This window comes from Patella vulgata, chromosome 6 (assembly GCF_932274485.2).
Source record: "Patella vulgata chromosome 6, xgPatVulg1.2, whole genome shotgun sequence".
In the NCBI taxonomy this organism is placed as follows: Eukaryota; Metazoa; Mollusca; class Gastropoda; family Patellidae; genus Patella; species Patella vulgata.
The window spans coordinates 37,628,876-37,642,483 of NC_065884.2; the positions used below are offsets into that span (position 1 = coordinate 37,628,876).

The following is a 13,608-nucleotide window of genomic DNA, read 5'->3' on the forward strand; positions in this document are numbered from 1 at the left end:
ATGGAGTTATTTCATTGGCTGCCGTAATCCAGTTCGCCCGCCAAAGCCATTTTATTTTAACAAAAAAAGAACCGTCGAACATTACGAAACGAATTTTAAATTGGAAAATTTTTTTTTTAAAATAAATAAATAAATAAATAACCATTTCAAAGGTAATCAGAATAGAATGATAATATAAACACATCAATCATAAAAAAAAAAAAGTAAATACAAAAATTAAATAAGTCTTGTCTGAAAGAGAGAGCGCATTATTGATATCCTGATATCCGTGTGGCACAAGGCGCACCACGAACGTACTATGCCCTAACTTTTGAATGCATCTTAAGTTGATTAAGCTATTAAGTGAAACCTACATCCATGTGGCTCAGGGCACACCATGAATAATACTCCTGCTATGAGACCCCACCCCGCTCTTACAAATAAATTTAATTTAAAAAAAGAAACGAGCATACTCCGAAAATCGTTGTTCAATATTCTCAATATCCTCTATTTGCCAAGTTCGTCCTGCGCCTATAGGAAGGATAGATACTTAATTTTTTTTCAACAGGCGCAATTTCATTGAGATTTTTTAATTCTTTTGCTTGTGCGAGTTGGTAGCTCTCAAGCACAGCGGTCTTCTTCTGTGTATTTACCTCAGCAACATACCCACGAGCCTGTCGTTTAAAAATCGGACCATATTTCCGCGCGTCTTTCATTACCAAAGATTTCGATTCTCTGTCAAGGGAATTGAGCCAATGAAACGGTTTATTCCGTTTAAGCATTATTACCGAGCTGTGATGTTGGGTGGTAGCGGTGGGTTTCTGCTTTTTTGAGAAATCAAAGTCGCCAAAATAATTTTCTCCAAGTAAATTTGTTTTGTGGGTATGTTTCGTACGTTCGGATATGTCCGGTCTTTCTTGACCATATTTACCACCAATAAGGTAATCGTCTAACTGCCTAGCGGTAACTACCAAACTGCTTGAACAAATTATTTCAAAAAATTCCTTTGTTAATTTATCATGCTCATCCTCTCTTACATTATATAATGAATCGTATATTTCGTCTTTTATTGGCTCAAAATCGACAAACACCGGAGGCAATTCACGGTCCAATAAAGCTGTGCCGTCCTGTGACATTGTCTTTAAAAAATCCCAAAGTGGATTTATGTATTTATGCAAATCAGTAACATGAACTGAATTTGACTGGATCATTCTCCAGAAAGGCGTTGACACATCAACGCTAAAAATGCCCAAGGCACGAAGTCCGGCAGACAGAGGAATTGATCGAATATCGGCCAGAACTGACAACAACAGCTGATTGCTGTTCCCCACATAGCAATTAGCAAAGAAGTCTATGATGTCAGCTCTATGATAATGGGCTGCGGCAGCACCGGTGAATATACAATTAAATCTATTAGATCTAAATCTAATATCTTAGACTTTTTGTCCGAAAGATTCAAGTGGCTGAGCCATCACGAGTGACATCCTGATTTTTCATCACCACGTGGCCCCAATGCAGAACATAAGGTTCGTAATAATCTTAGAAATAGAACACAACTCTCTGAACATCTCCAAAATTTGAACTCAGCTAACGCATCTCTTCCTAATGAACCGCGCTCTTTTACTAGCTAATTCGCTCTCAAATGTTTTGATATCCTTTTCGGCCTGAGAACTTAAACCTAATAAAAAGTGAGCCATACAATAAAAGTAAAGTAACCCGTCGTCTTTCTTTTGGGCTACAGAATCAAAATATTCGTTTCTCCATTCATTTAGTTTTTCGTGTGCCAATTTAACTACCGCGAAACGATCTCCAACGAGCGAAGATAACCGGGAAATCAAATTCTCAAACACTTCTTCGTTTCCTATCATAGTTTGGGCCAAATCATTAAAAAATACAATGGTTGTGTCAACGACTGTTTTACTGTCTTCACGAGCTATATCCATAAATCCCAAAGTAAGTGTTTGAAAATTATCCAAGGTGACCTCAAAATCCAAAATGCAAATCAAACTTGCTACTTTTCAACAGCGTTTCCGTAACGTGGCGCTTAGCTATAAAATGTGCTTCGGATACAAAATTGCTAATTGTAGTAGCACTTGGAAGGGAAGAATTTGAAATGTCAATATCAAACATATTTTTTGAAACAGTGCTAATTACTTGTGGAATCTTCTTCATCCCAAGTTGTTGACCTACTAATTCCATACAACACTGACGAGTTCCATCATTAAACTTGCCCACCGAACTTTCATTAACGCGAGTATCGATTGCACGATCACCAGATATTATATCGATGGTTTGCTGAAGATTCGCGCAAGCTGCATCTTTTTCCGAAACTTTCGACCTTAATCTTGCGATTTCCCCATCCAGGGCCTCAAGACTTTTTTCCAAAGAGTCTACTTTGCGTCGTCTTTTCGACAGAAGTGTTTGGAGTAATTTTTTTTTCGTTCTTTGTGAATTCTGCTCATTCTGTACAAGAGCAGCATCTGAACGTAACCTTCGTATTTCCTCCCGCTGGTTGAAAATGAGGTTTCTGTTATTGACCTCCCTTGTGTTGAGATAACGTTCGCGTCGTTGGAGCCGTGTATAATAAGATGTGCGCTTCATAGACTTGATTGCTTTGCCCTGAAACTTACATATCTTTCCTAATCTTACCACCCTCTTTTGTAAAGTATTGGTTTCACTAATTTTAATATCATAATCCTGATTGCCTGGCACACCTTCACTTTTGTTACCTACTGACATCAAATCTAATTTCTCTTGCAATGTATTGACCATTGGTTCTAATGGCGTTTTTATATCTTCATTTGAGCATGATTGCGTTAGACTTACATCATTAGAAATGCTTTTAAGCGGCAAGATTGCCATAAGATTTAAATACGCATTGCTTTCAGTACTACCTTTCCGTTTCTTTAATTCTGTGTACTTTATTAACAACAGAATTTAATTTCTTCAAATTTAAATAAAGTTTTGGTGAAATGGACGTCAACATTTGAAATATTTCTTTCAAGGATAGTTGGCCTTTATTCAATTTATACCGTAGCAATAAAATAGAACCATTGGTTAAATAATCTTCAAAAATCTCAGGATTATCATATTTTAAACCAGCGGCTGCCAGGCAGTATACGCCCACATTTTCGAGAGATGGATAGAAAACAAGCTGAACGAAAGTGATTTTTCCTACAATCAAGGGCCATAATACAGGAAATTATAATTCGATATGCGCAAATATCGAAAGGAACCAAGATCTTTGAGTTATAAACTTACATTTCAAGTTTCAACAAAATCAGATAAAAATTGTGACCTCTATAGGGTCCACAACCTTGATATACCATATTTTTACGCTATTTGAGAACGAGGGGAGGCCATTATGTCTGTCAGTTTTGGGCCGATTTTCACGAAATTCGAACTCAGTCGTCCTTAGGGTGTAACGGTGATGATATAATAATACGTTTTTTTAAATCAGATAAAAATTATGACCTCTATAGGGTCCACAAGCTAAAAACGTGATTTTTCGTACAATCAGGGGCTATAATTCAGGAAGTTACGGTCCGATATGCGCGAATATCGAAGGGAAGCAAGATCTTTGGGTTATAAACTTACATTTCAAGTTTCAACAAAATCAGATAAAAATTGTGACCTCTATAGGGTCCACAACCTTGATATACCATATTTTTACGCTATTTGAGAACGAACGGCGGCCATTTTGTCTGTCAGATTGGGGCTGATTTTCACGAAATTCAAACTCAACTGTCATTAGGGTTTAATGGTGATATAATAAAACGTTTTTTTAAATCGGATAAAAATTATGACCTCTATATGGTCCACAAGCTAAAAACGCGATTTGTCATACAATAAGGGGCCATAATTCATGTAGTTACGGTCCGATGTGCGCGAATATCGAAAGGAACCGAGATCTTTGTGTTATAAACTAACATTTTAAGTTTCAACAAAATCGGATAAAAATTGTAACCTCTATACGGTCCACAACCTTGATATACCATATTTTTACGCTATTTGAGAACGAAGGGCGGCCATTTTGTCAGTCAGTTTTGGACCGATTTTCACGAAATTAGAACTCAGCCGTCCTTAGAGTGTAACGGTGATATATTAACACGTTTTTTTAAATCGGATAAAAATTATGACCTCTATAAGGTCCACAAGCCAAAAAACGTGTTTTTGCGTACAATCAGGGGCCATAATTCATAAAGTTACGGTCGATATGCGCGAATATAGAAAGGAACCGAGATCTTTGTGTTATAAACTTACATTTCAAGTTTCAACAAAATCGGATAAAAATTGTGACCTTTATAGGGTCCACAACCTTGATATACCATATTTTTACGCTATTTGAGAACGAAGGGCGGCCATTTTGTCTGTCAGTTTTGGGCCGATTTTCACGAAATTTGAACTCGACCGTCCTTAGGGTATAACGCTGATATAACAATACGGTTTTTTAAATCGGATAAAAATTATGACCTCTATAGGGTCCACAAGCTAAAAACGTGATTTTTCGTACAATCAGGGGCTATAATTCAGGAAGTTACGGTCCGATATGCGCGAATATCGAAAGGAACCGAGATCTTTGGGTTATAAACTTACATACCAAGTTTTAACAAAATCGGATAAAAATTGTGACCTCTACAGTGTGCACAAGCCAAAAACGTGATTTTTCGTGCAATCAGGGGCCATAATCCATGAAGTTACGGTCCGATAGATGCCAATATCGAAAGGAACCGAGATCTTAGGGTGATAAACCTATATTTCAAGTTTCATTGAAATCAGATAAAAATTGTGACCTGTAGACTGTTCACAAACAATTGTGGATGGACGGACAGGGGCGACGACAATATACGTCCACATGAAAATGTGGGCGTATAAAAACTAGAAAAATTGTCTGACGAAAGACTCGAAAGCAATTCTTTCAATTCAGCTGCAATAATACATTTACAATTTTAGATCTAGGCCTAACTTAATAACACAAAATTGTTAGGTTTTATTCATCAATTCACCTGGTGGTATATATAAAAAAAATACTTCCATTCACTAATTCATACAATAGCAATGACCTCTACGTGACCTAGGCCCATTGGTTCCATTCAGCTGGTATATGTCCATATATGTTCATACAATTTTAGATCTAGTCCCACCCATCAGAATAAACACACTAAACGTTGAAGGAAATTTATAGTTTTATTTATCAATTCACCAGATCTTAGAAAACGTATATATATTTTGATTCACTAATTCATACCAATTTTAAAAGCAATTATTTGGGGGATACGATTCGACCGTAGGCCCCTAGGCATACCCCGTAGGCGGATTCGTTCCACTCATTTCGACACTTGTGCATCACAATTTTATATTTTTAGGCTCACTAGAAATAACAAACGTGGGAAATTACTAATTTTATTCACCAGATCTAAAATAATTAAAATTTATAAAGCATTCGCATGGTCTAGGCCTATTGATTGTACGGGATTTTTTATTGGAGGTTGTTTTTGTAAAGATAATTGTGATTGGTTTATTTTCGAGACGACTGTAGTATTTGTTGCATTGTCTCTCGCAATGCATTTAGTAATATGGATTAGGATAAACCTGGAATAACTTATTTGCAGGCAAGTCCTTTATTTGCATTAATGCATATCAAGCTCTCTTGTGTACAACCATGGCCTTATAATATTATATAAGGTCCATGGTACAACGTAGCATTTATGTCAATGCAGTTTCCTCGTCTCAACCATACCCTTTCTCTGTGACCTTGCTGGCTATGTCAGCCGACGTCATGACGTCACAAAACTCGCACCATTGCGGATTTTCTATTCTGAAAAAATCACGCTGTATACCATTTTCAAGTCCTCAGCGGGGACACTTACCATGCTCCGATTTTGTTGATTTTAATAGCATCGAAACGACAATAAAACGAACTTTCGATCGGTCGGGGGGGCTATATTGACAAATCGCCTCCAAAAAAGATTTCGTGAATTGAAGTGTTCAACTTAAAAAAAATGCCTGATATTTCAAAATGCTAACAAAGCACCCTGGACCGATCAAAAGATCGTTCATTTATCTTTCTAATGATATTAGAATGAAAAAATAATATTAATAATAAGTGTCCCCGTCGAGCACTTGAAGTGGGGTACCCTCATTTAAAAACGTGACAAAATTTTTCAGCGTAACGTCAAAACACAGGAAATTGACGTTTTTCAACTTACGTTTATGAAATTGATAAAATGAACACATACATAAGAATTATATCAAACAAAAGAACAGGATATCTGCTTCCAAAATATTTTAAAATTATTACAAAAGATTAAATAGCCAGTGTATGACGTTAAGTTTAAAAGAGGTTACAAATCGTGAAAAAAAGACTTTCTTCCAACGCGAGCAATGGAGCTGTGACACCTACTGTTAGTCACATACTTATTGTTTTCTTTAGTAAAATCACTGACATTGAGGATAAAACAAAATAAGTATCAGTTGTGTACCTTTAGTACCAGCTAAATCTATGTTGGCATGTTCATGTATACCAATACCATTTCTTATTATACGTAGAGAACCTTCTTTATGTGATCCAGAACATGTTACTAACTATAATACAAAAAAAAAAAAATAGACTTTAAACATACATCAGCCAAACTTTTATAAAAGTATCAATTGCTTCATATATGCAAATTATGGTGGATATTGTGTACAAGGCTCGAAATTCATTTTTTCGATCGAAGGCCAACTTTTTTATTTTTACACAAATAATGCATCTTTATATGTTTACAGTTGGATGGGTGGGCGAGGGGGTGGGGGGAATTAAAACTCTTATCGTACCGTTTTTAGTATGATTTTTTATTCTGAAAAATATAAAAAAATCGGCATGTAGCTCTATTGAAAGTTGAAATTATTCCTATATCATCTGTAGAGCTGAGTAAAACATGGATATAAATCGATAGTATTGAATATTGTTCTCCATTTTTTGTGCGTGCGTAGGTAGGTGGAGGAGTCAACTCAATGTTTTCTGTGCGTTAATCCTTCGTATATATAATAATACAATAGCCTACATCAGTACATCGGTCACTTTATTTACTTCAAAGTCTCAATGTTGCATTTAAAAAAAAATGTTAAAATCAATTCGCCATCATTCAAACCATACTTTGAGTTTGAAACAATAATTGCCATGTCGTGGAATTTGCCAAATCGGAGATACCCGGATGTGTAAATAATTCAGAGTTTTTCCCCCTTTCAGAATTCGTCTGCTCATTATTATAATAAAGTACAAATGACATAGCACTCATTGATGACAAAACACTTGTATTTCTACATTCAGAATCAAGGCTACATTATTTTAATGATAATAAACATTTTACTAATTCGTGATAACAAGCTCTTTATTAAATTTTTTCTACTTTTGGCACGTAAATCGACAAAGAATTGTCGGCCATATTGGTATTTGTCGCGCTCACGTACGCAATGTTTTGAATCGACTCATGTTCATTTTATTTTGGTTCCTACACATACATAGGACTATCGATACCCAGCACTAATCGTCGGCGACCATACATGGACGAGGATAGTTATAAATCGGTCATGAACCTGGGGCCAAATTCTAAAGATAGGTTGCCAGGCAACGAAACATACGCCCACAGCAGCTAAATCGTCCGGGCAGTCAACAAGTGTTGTCGCATATTTTTACTTCTTTCGGTAATGAAACATTTATAATACACTCATGAAGTAATTATCAGAAAACCATTAGAATTTGTTTGGTTTTTAATACCATGGATTTAGCTGTTCAAGTCATAAAAATTCATTGAAAATCAATATACTTGTTTGTCTCAAGACCTTAAACTCTGTGTATCAATCTGAAGTCAATCGGATGATAACTTTAGCCTCTAGAGCGTCACAAGAATTTTCAAAGTGATCAAGGGCCATAACTTCGGCAGTAATTATCAAAAATCGCTGAAAATGAATAGACTTATTCGTCTCATGACCTTAAACACTGTGTATAAATTTAAAGTCAATCGGATATTAACCTTAGCCTCTAGGGCGTCCACAAGATTTTTCAAAGTGATCAAGGGCCATAACTCCGGCAGTAATTATCGAAAATCGCTGAAAATCAATAGACTTCTTCGTCTCATGGCCTTAAACACTGTATATAAATTTAAAATCAATCGGATATTAACTTTAGCCTCTAGAATGTCCACAAGCAATTGTGGACGCCGGACCGTCTGACGGACAGACGGGGGCGACGCAATATATAAAAATTGGAAAATAATCAACGGATTTATATATAATTTAATAAAACAAAAAGCAAATTGTATGTATTGATAATGTAAATGAACCATTTAAATCCTATACCACAGTCTGTTAAAATTGTTAATAAAAATCTGTGTCTTTAAAAATCTTCCACTCAATCAAAATTCAGAGCCAAGCCAAACTAAGCCAGAGTTATTTTAGTATAAAAAATAAACGCAACTTTTATGTTGTGAAAGTCGTCTTTTATCTACGATTATCATATTATGTGTGAAATAGCTTTATTTAACACCCGCTTACACCGAGGTTATATCGCAGACAATTATCATATTAGTCACTAATCTCCCCTTAATCTATATTCCCATACACATTAATTACAGAAAAGGCCTGTGTATACACGGTATTATGAGCTATTTACGTTTTGGTCAGCCGGTTGTTATTTGGAATATAAATGAAATGAAATGAAATGGGGTTTAACGTCCTGCTGTTCTGCTCCTATACTGGGCTAATGAAGACGGGCATACGCCATACAGTGTGCTATGAGGGAAATTTTGCCCGGGCAGCGGCACTATCGCCTACTCTTATATCGAATTCCAACTGCCAGGGGATCTTTTACTTGCATTCCAATATATACACGGGACCTCGGTTTTTCGTATCATCCGAAGGACTAGACAGCGGTCCTTGTCAGGCCCTACGGTCTGCACCACTGACAAGGGGAAACCACGTCGGAAAATCTGGATGAACTTTCTCGGCCAATGCAGGGATCGAACACCCGACCTCCAGGCTAGCGAGCCAGCGTCTAATAAGTAAAGGCCGTAGATAAGTAAACACTTTGTTGTTTTTTCAACGTATCTCGGAAAGCAGACGGCTCGTCTAATAAGTGAACGGGTCGGCCATTTTTAAACGCCTCTAGGAGAAACTAAACCTGTCACCATTAAACTAAGCCATAGTTCTAACTAACCCATTTATGTAATTCTTAAACGATTTTTTATACGCCCACATTTTCATGTGGACGTATTATGCCGTCGCCCCTGTCCTTCCACAATTTGTTTGTGGACACTCTACAGGACACAATTCTTATCCGATTTTAACGAAACTTGAAATATAGGTGTATCTCTAAAAGATCTCGACTGCTTTCGATATTGGCATGTATCGGATCGAAACTTCATGGATTATGGCCCCTGTTTGTACGAAAAATCATGTTTTTGGCTTGTGGACCCTATAGAGGTCACAATTTTTATCTGATTTTGTTGAAACTTGAAATGTAAGTTTATAACCCAAAGATCTCGGTTCCTTTCGATATTCGCGCATATTGGACCGTAACTTCCTGAATTATGACCCCTGATTGTACGAAAAATCGCGTTTTTAGCTTGTGGACCCTATAGAGGTCATAATTTTTATCCAATTTAAAAAAACGTATTATTATATCACCGTTACATCCTAAGGACGGCTAAGTTCGAATTTCGTGAAAATCGGCCTAAAACTGACAGACAAAATGGCCACCCCTCATTCTCTAATAGTTTAAAAAATATGGTATATCAAGGTTGTGGACCCTATAGAGGTCACAATTTTTATCCGATTTTGTTGAAACTTGAAATGTAAGTTTATAACCCAGAGATTTCAGTTCTTTTCGATATTTGCGCCTATCGAATTGTAATTTCCTGAATTATGGCCGTTGATTGTAGGAAAAATCACTTTCTTTTTAGCTTGTTCTCTATCCATCTCTCGAAAATGTGGGCGTATTCTGCCTGGCAGCCGCTGGTATCAATTAACGAACAATGTTTTGGAAGTAAACGCTATGCATACTTTCCAACGCTAAAAACCCAGTTCTAAACGATACCAAATCCCTAGTATTATGAGCTAGAACGTTTTCTGCCCAAAATTAAGTTTACCTTCAAAATATAGATTATTTCTCACAATAAAACACTATTTTTGTCCGTCCAATTATCAACTACCTGGTAAATAAAATTTTCACCTAAATATATACTCTCTACCATTTAAATATAATATGTTCTATTTGCCTTTAATGCTGTATATAATTTTGCCATATTTCAGTATTACATGCTCATCAGTTAAGAACTAATGAATGTGCTACAAGTTTAATATCAGCTAAATTAGGTGATAATCCTAATTATTATTATATTGTTGGAACAGCTTTGGTTCATCCTGAGGAAGCTGAACCTAAACAAGGCAGAATCGTTGTCTTTCAATATTCTGAAGGTGATACAGAGAAACGTATTTAATTTTATATCCAAAATAACATTGTATGCAACAGAAAAATTCCAATCTAAATTAATTTTAAAACGACTAATCATTATTTACATTGTTCAGACAATATCTAATTGAGATCACATTGCTCAGCCATATATTTTGGAGATGATAAATGTCTGTATCTCTAGTCAAATATTGTGGTGTGTAGTATGTATAGCCTGGAAGGTATGGTTTATTAACTATTTGATAATTACTACATCATGGTGCCTAAATTATGATTCAGATCAATTATTCAATTTTAACATCGACCATCCTACCTGTAGGAATATATCTGTCAATAGCTTTACCAATGGTTGGTTATCACTAATACAAGTCATGACCCTTATTTATGTTTCTATTAGGAAAGTTAACACAGATAGCAGAGAAAGAAATAAAAGGTGCAGCTTATACATTAGTAGAATTTAATGGTAAATTATTAGCCAGTGTAAATAGTACGGTAAGTATTCACTATTTAATATTTTTGAATTTACTCCTACTCTGGAATATTTAAGTAGGTCTCACAGCTACATTGCTCATGCTGTAAGAAAATCAACAATTTTTCGATTTTAACCTTTTTATACACCCACTCGTAATATTGGCATATATTGTAATCCCCTGTAGATCCGTTCACATTTAGCTTGGCCTTACTCTTAAAGACTACAATTATTTATGGGTTCTTTTGATTTTTAATCATCCATATTTTCATGTGGACATTATACTGCAATCTGATTAAAACACAGATCTTATTTCGTTTTGTTTTTATAGTTCAAAATTTCGTTTTACATGTCTTTACTACACTATATTGGCGTGTTCTGAATGATGTTACGGCGAGCTTTAGGCGTTTTTTTTTGCATGGAACTGTGGGTAATCCACTAGTAACATCAATGGAGAGGGATTTTACATAGGCTAAGCCTGTTTCCCAATCCCATTCAGACATCCTGAATAAAAATATTGTTTATAAAAAAACAAGACATCAATGCTGATTGGTTAATCAGATGTCTGACGTCATAAGGTCAAAAGCCGCTTGTATGACCTCTGATGCGACCTATCGCTACAACCAGTCAGATCTTCATGTAGTATAGGCCATCGAAAGTATAAAAAAAAAAACGAAATAAAGATCTGTATTTTAATAAGATTGTATTACACTGTTACCTCAGTTCGAATTTCAACATTTTAGGATGGCAAGTTCACCTATTAACACTTAACTCATTCGGTCCTACTTTCGCCAGGCGTCGACCTAATTAGCTACTGAATTTCACCGGCTTACACCACCTGTCTACTACCTAATGTCTAGTCACTTTTCCTAACGACAACTGTTGTTGGCTTCTTTGATGTAAAGTTTTGTTGATCAAGAAAGTTATCAAAAAAGGCCAATTGGCTTCCCAAAAGTAGTTATCCAATAAATATATAGTTTGAACTAATTACTGGAATCATAAAATTTGTAAGTCTTTACATCAAAGGTTTAGGAGTTATAAAGGTTGTAAACTCGAGAGACAATTTGCCCGCCCATCAACAGCTGCTGCCGGCCTTTTTGATGTACTGTTTTATTGATCAATAAAGTTATAAAAAAAGACGATCGGCTTTCCAAAAGTAGTTATCCAATAAGCGTATAGCGTGAACTAATGATTGAAATCATAAAATCTATATGTCACATCAATGGTTCAGGGGTTATAAGTTTGTGAACTCGCGAGAAAATTTGTATCATAGGGCGCCATTTTGTACGCAAGTTTAATATTCTCACGCGCGTTCATCCAATAATTTCTTCGCTATGGAAAGCGATTCCGATTCAGAATTTGAAGGAATTTTATCAAAGGATATTTACATGTGAATATTAATCTCAGTAATGACAAATGTTCTGGGGGAAGTGATTTTTCCGAAATTTGAAACAGCAGAGAAGAAGATATATGGCATACCAAAATTGGCAGCCACTCCTCGTCGAATTGTAATATCCCAGCGCTCACACTTTTAATAATTTTTTTGCTATGGAAAGTGATTCTGAATCAGAATTTGTAGGATTTTTATCAAAGGGTATTTTAGATGTGAATATTAACCTCAATTGTGTTCGGGAAAGTGCTTTTCCAGGATTTTAAACGGAGAAGAAGATTACCCAGATACGACTTACTAAGTGTTCTCAATGTATTATTTAAAGAGTTTGTGGGATTGTTCATATGTGTCCAAGGAGAAACCAAATCAAAACACAGAATATTTCAACATACTTCAATATATATATCTGTGTTTATTTTTAGGTACGACTATTTGAGTGGACACCAGAGAAAGAATTGAGATTAGAATGTAGCCACTTTAATAATATCATAGCTTTATATTTAAAAACAAAAGGTGATTTTGTTTTGGTTGGGGATCTAATGCGGTCTATATTACTACTGGCATATAAACCATTAGAAGGGAACTTTGAGGAGGTAGGTGACCATTTGTATTATTACAGAGAACCCAACAAGTAAGCCCAATAACACAAAAATTATTGTTTTAAATTTTTAAATAATTAGTTTGTACGAAAAATCACTTTTTTGGCTTGTGAACACTGTCGAGGTCACAATTTTTATTCGTTTTTGTTGAAACTTGAAATGTAAGTTTATAACCAAAAGATCTGGGTTCCTTTCGATATTTGCGCATATCGAATTGTAATTTCCTAATTATGGCCCTTGATTGTAGGAAAAATCACTTTCGTTTTAGCTTGTTCTCTATCCATCTCTAGAAAATGTGGGCATATCCTGCCTGGCAGCCACTGGTTTTGCCTGTAAAAGAGTCTATTTTCATTCGATTTTTATACGCCCACATTGAAATGTGGTCGGTCCGGTGGTCCGGCGTCCACAATTGCTTGTGGACGCTCTAGAGGCTAAAGTTAATATCTGATTGACTTTGAATTTATACACAGTGTTTAAGGTCTTGAGACGAAAAAGCCTATTGATTTTCAGCGATTTCCGATAATTACTGCCAGAGTTATGTCCCTTGATCACTTTGAAAAATGTTGTGGATGCTCTAGAGGCCAAAGTTAATATCCAATTGACCTTAAATTTATACACAGTGTTTGAGGTCATGAGACGAAGAAGCCTATTGATTTTCAACGATTTCCGATAATTGCTGCCAGAGTTATGGCCCTTGACCACTTCAAAAAATCTTGTGGAC

The 13,608-nt window shown here is 35.7% G+C and overlaps 1 long non-coding RNA gene across 1 annotated transcript; it reads left to right on the forward strand.

Moving 5' to 3' along the window:
- The first annotated feature begins 10,301 nt into the window (after positions 1-10,301).
- On the forward strand, positions 10,302-12,879 carry LOC126825431 (uncharacterized). The gene is made up of 3 exons (XR_007681943.2): positions 10,302-10,434; positions 10,827-10,921; positions 12,711-12,879. It is a non-coding gene; the product is annotated as an uncharacterized LOC126825431 (long non-coding RNA).
- Positions 12,880-13,608: the final 729 nt, after the last annotated feature.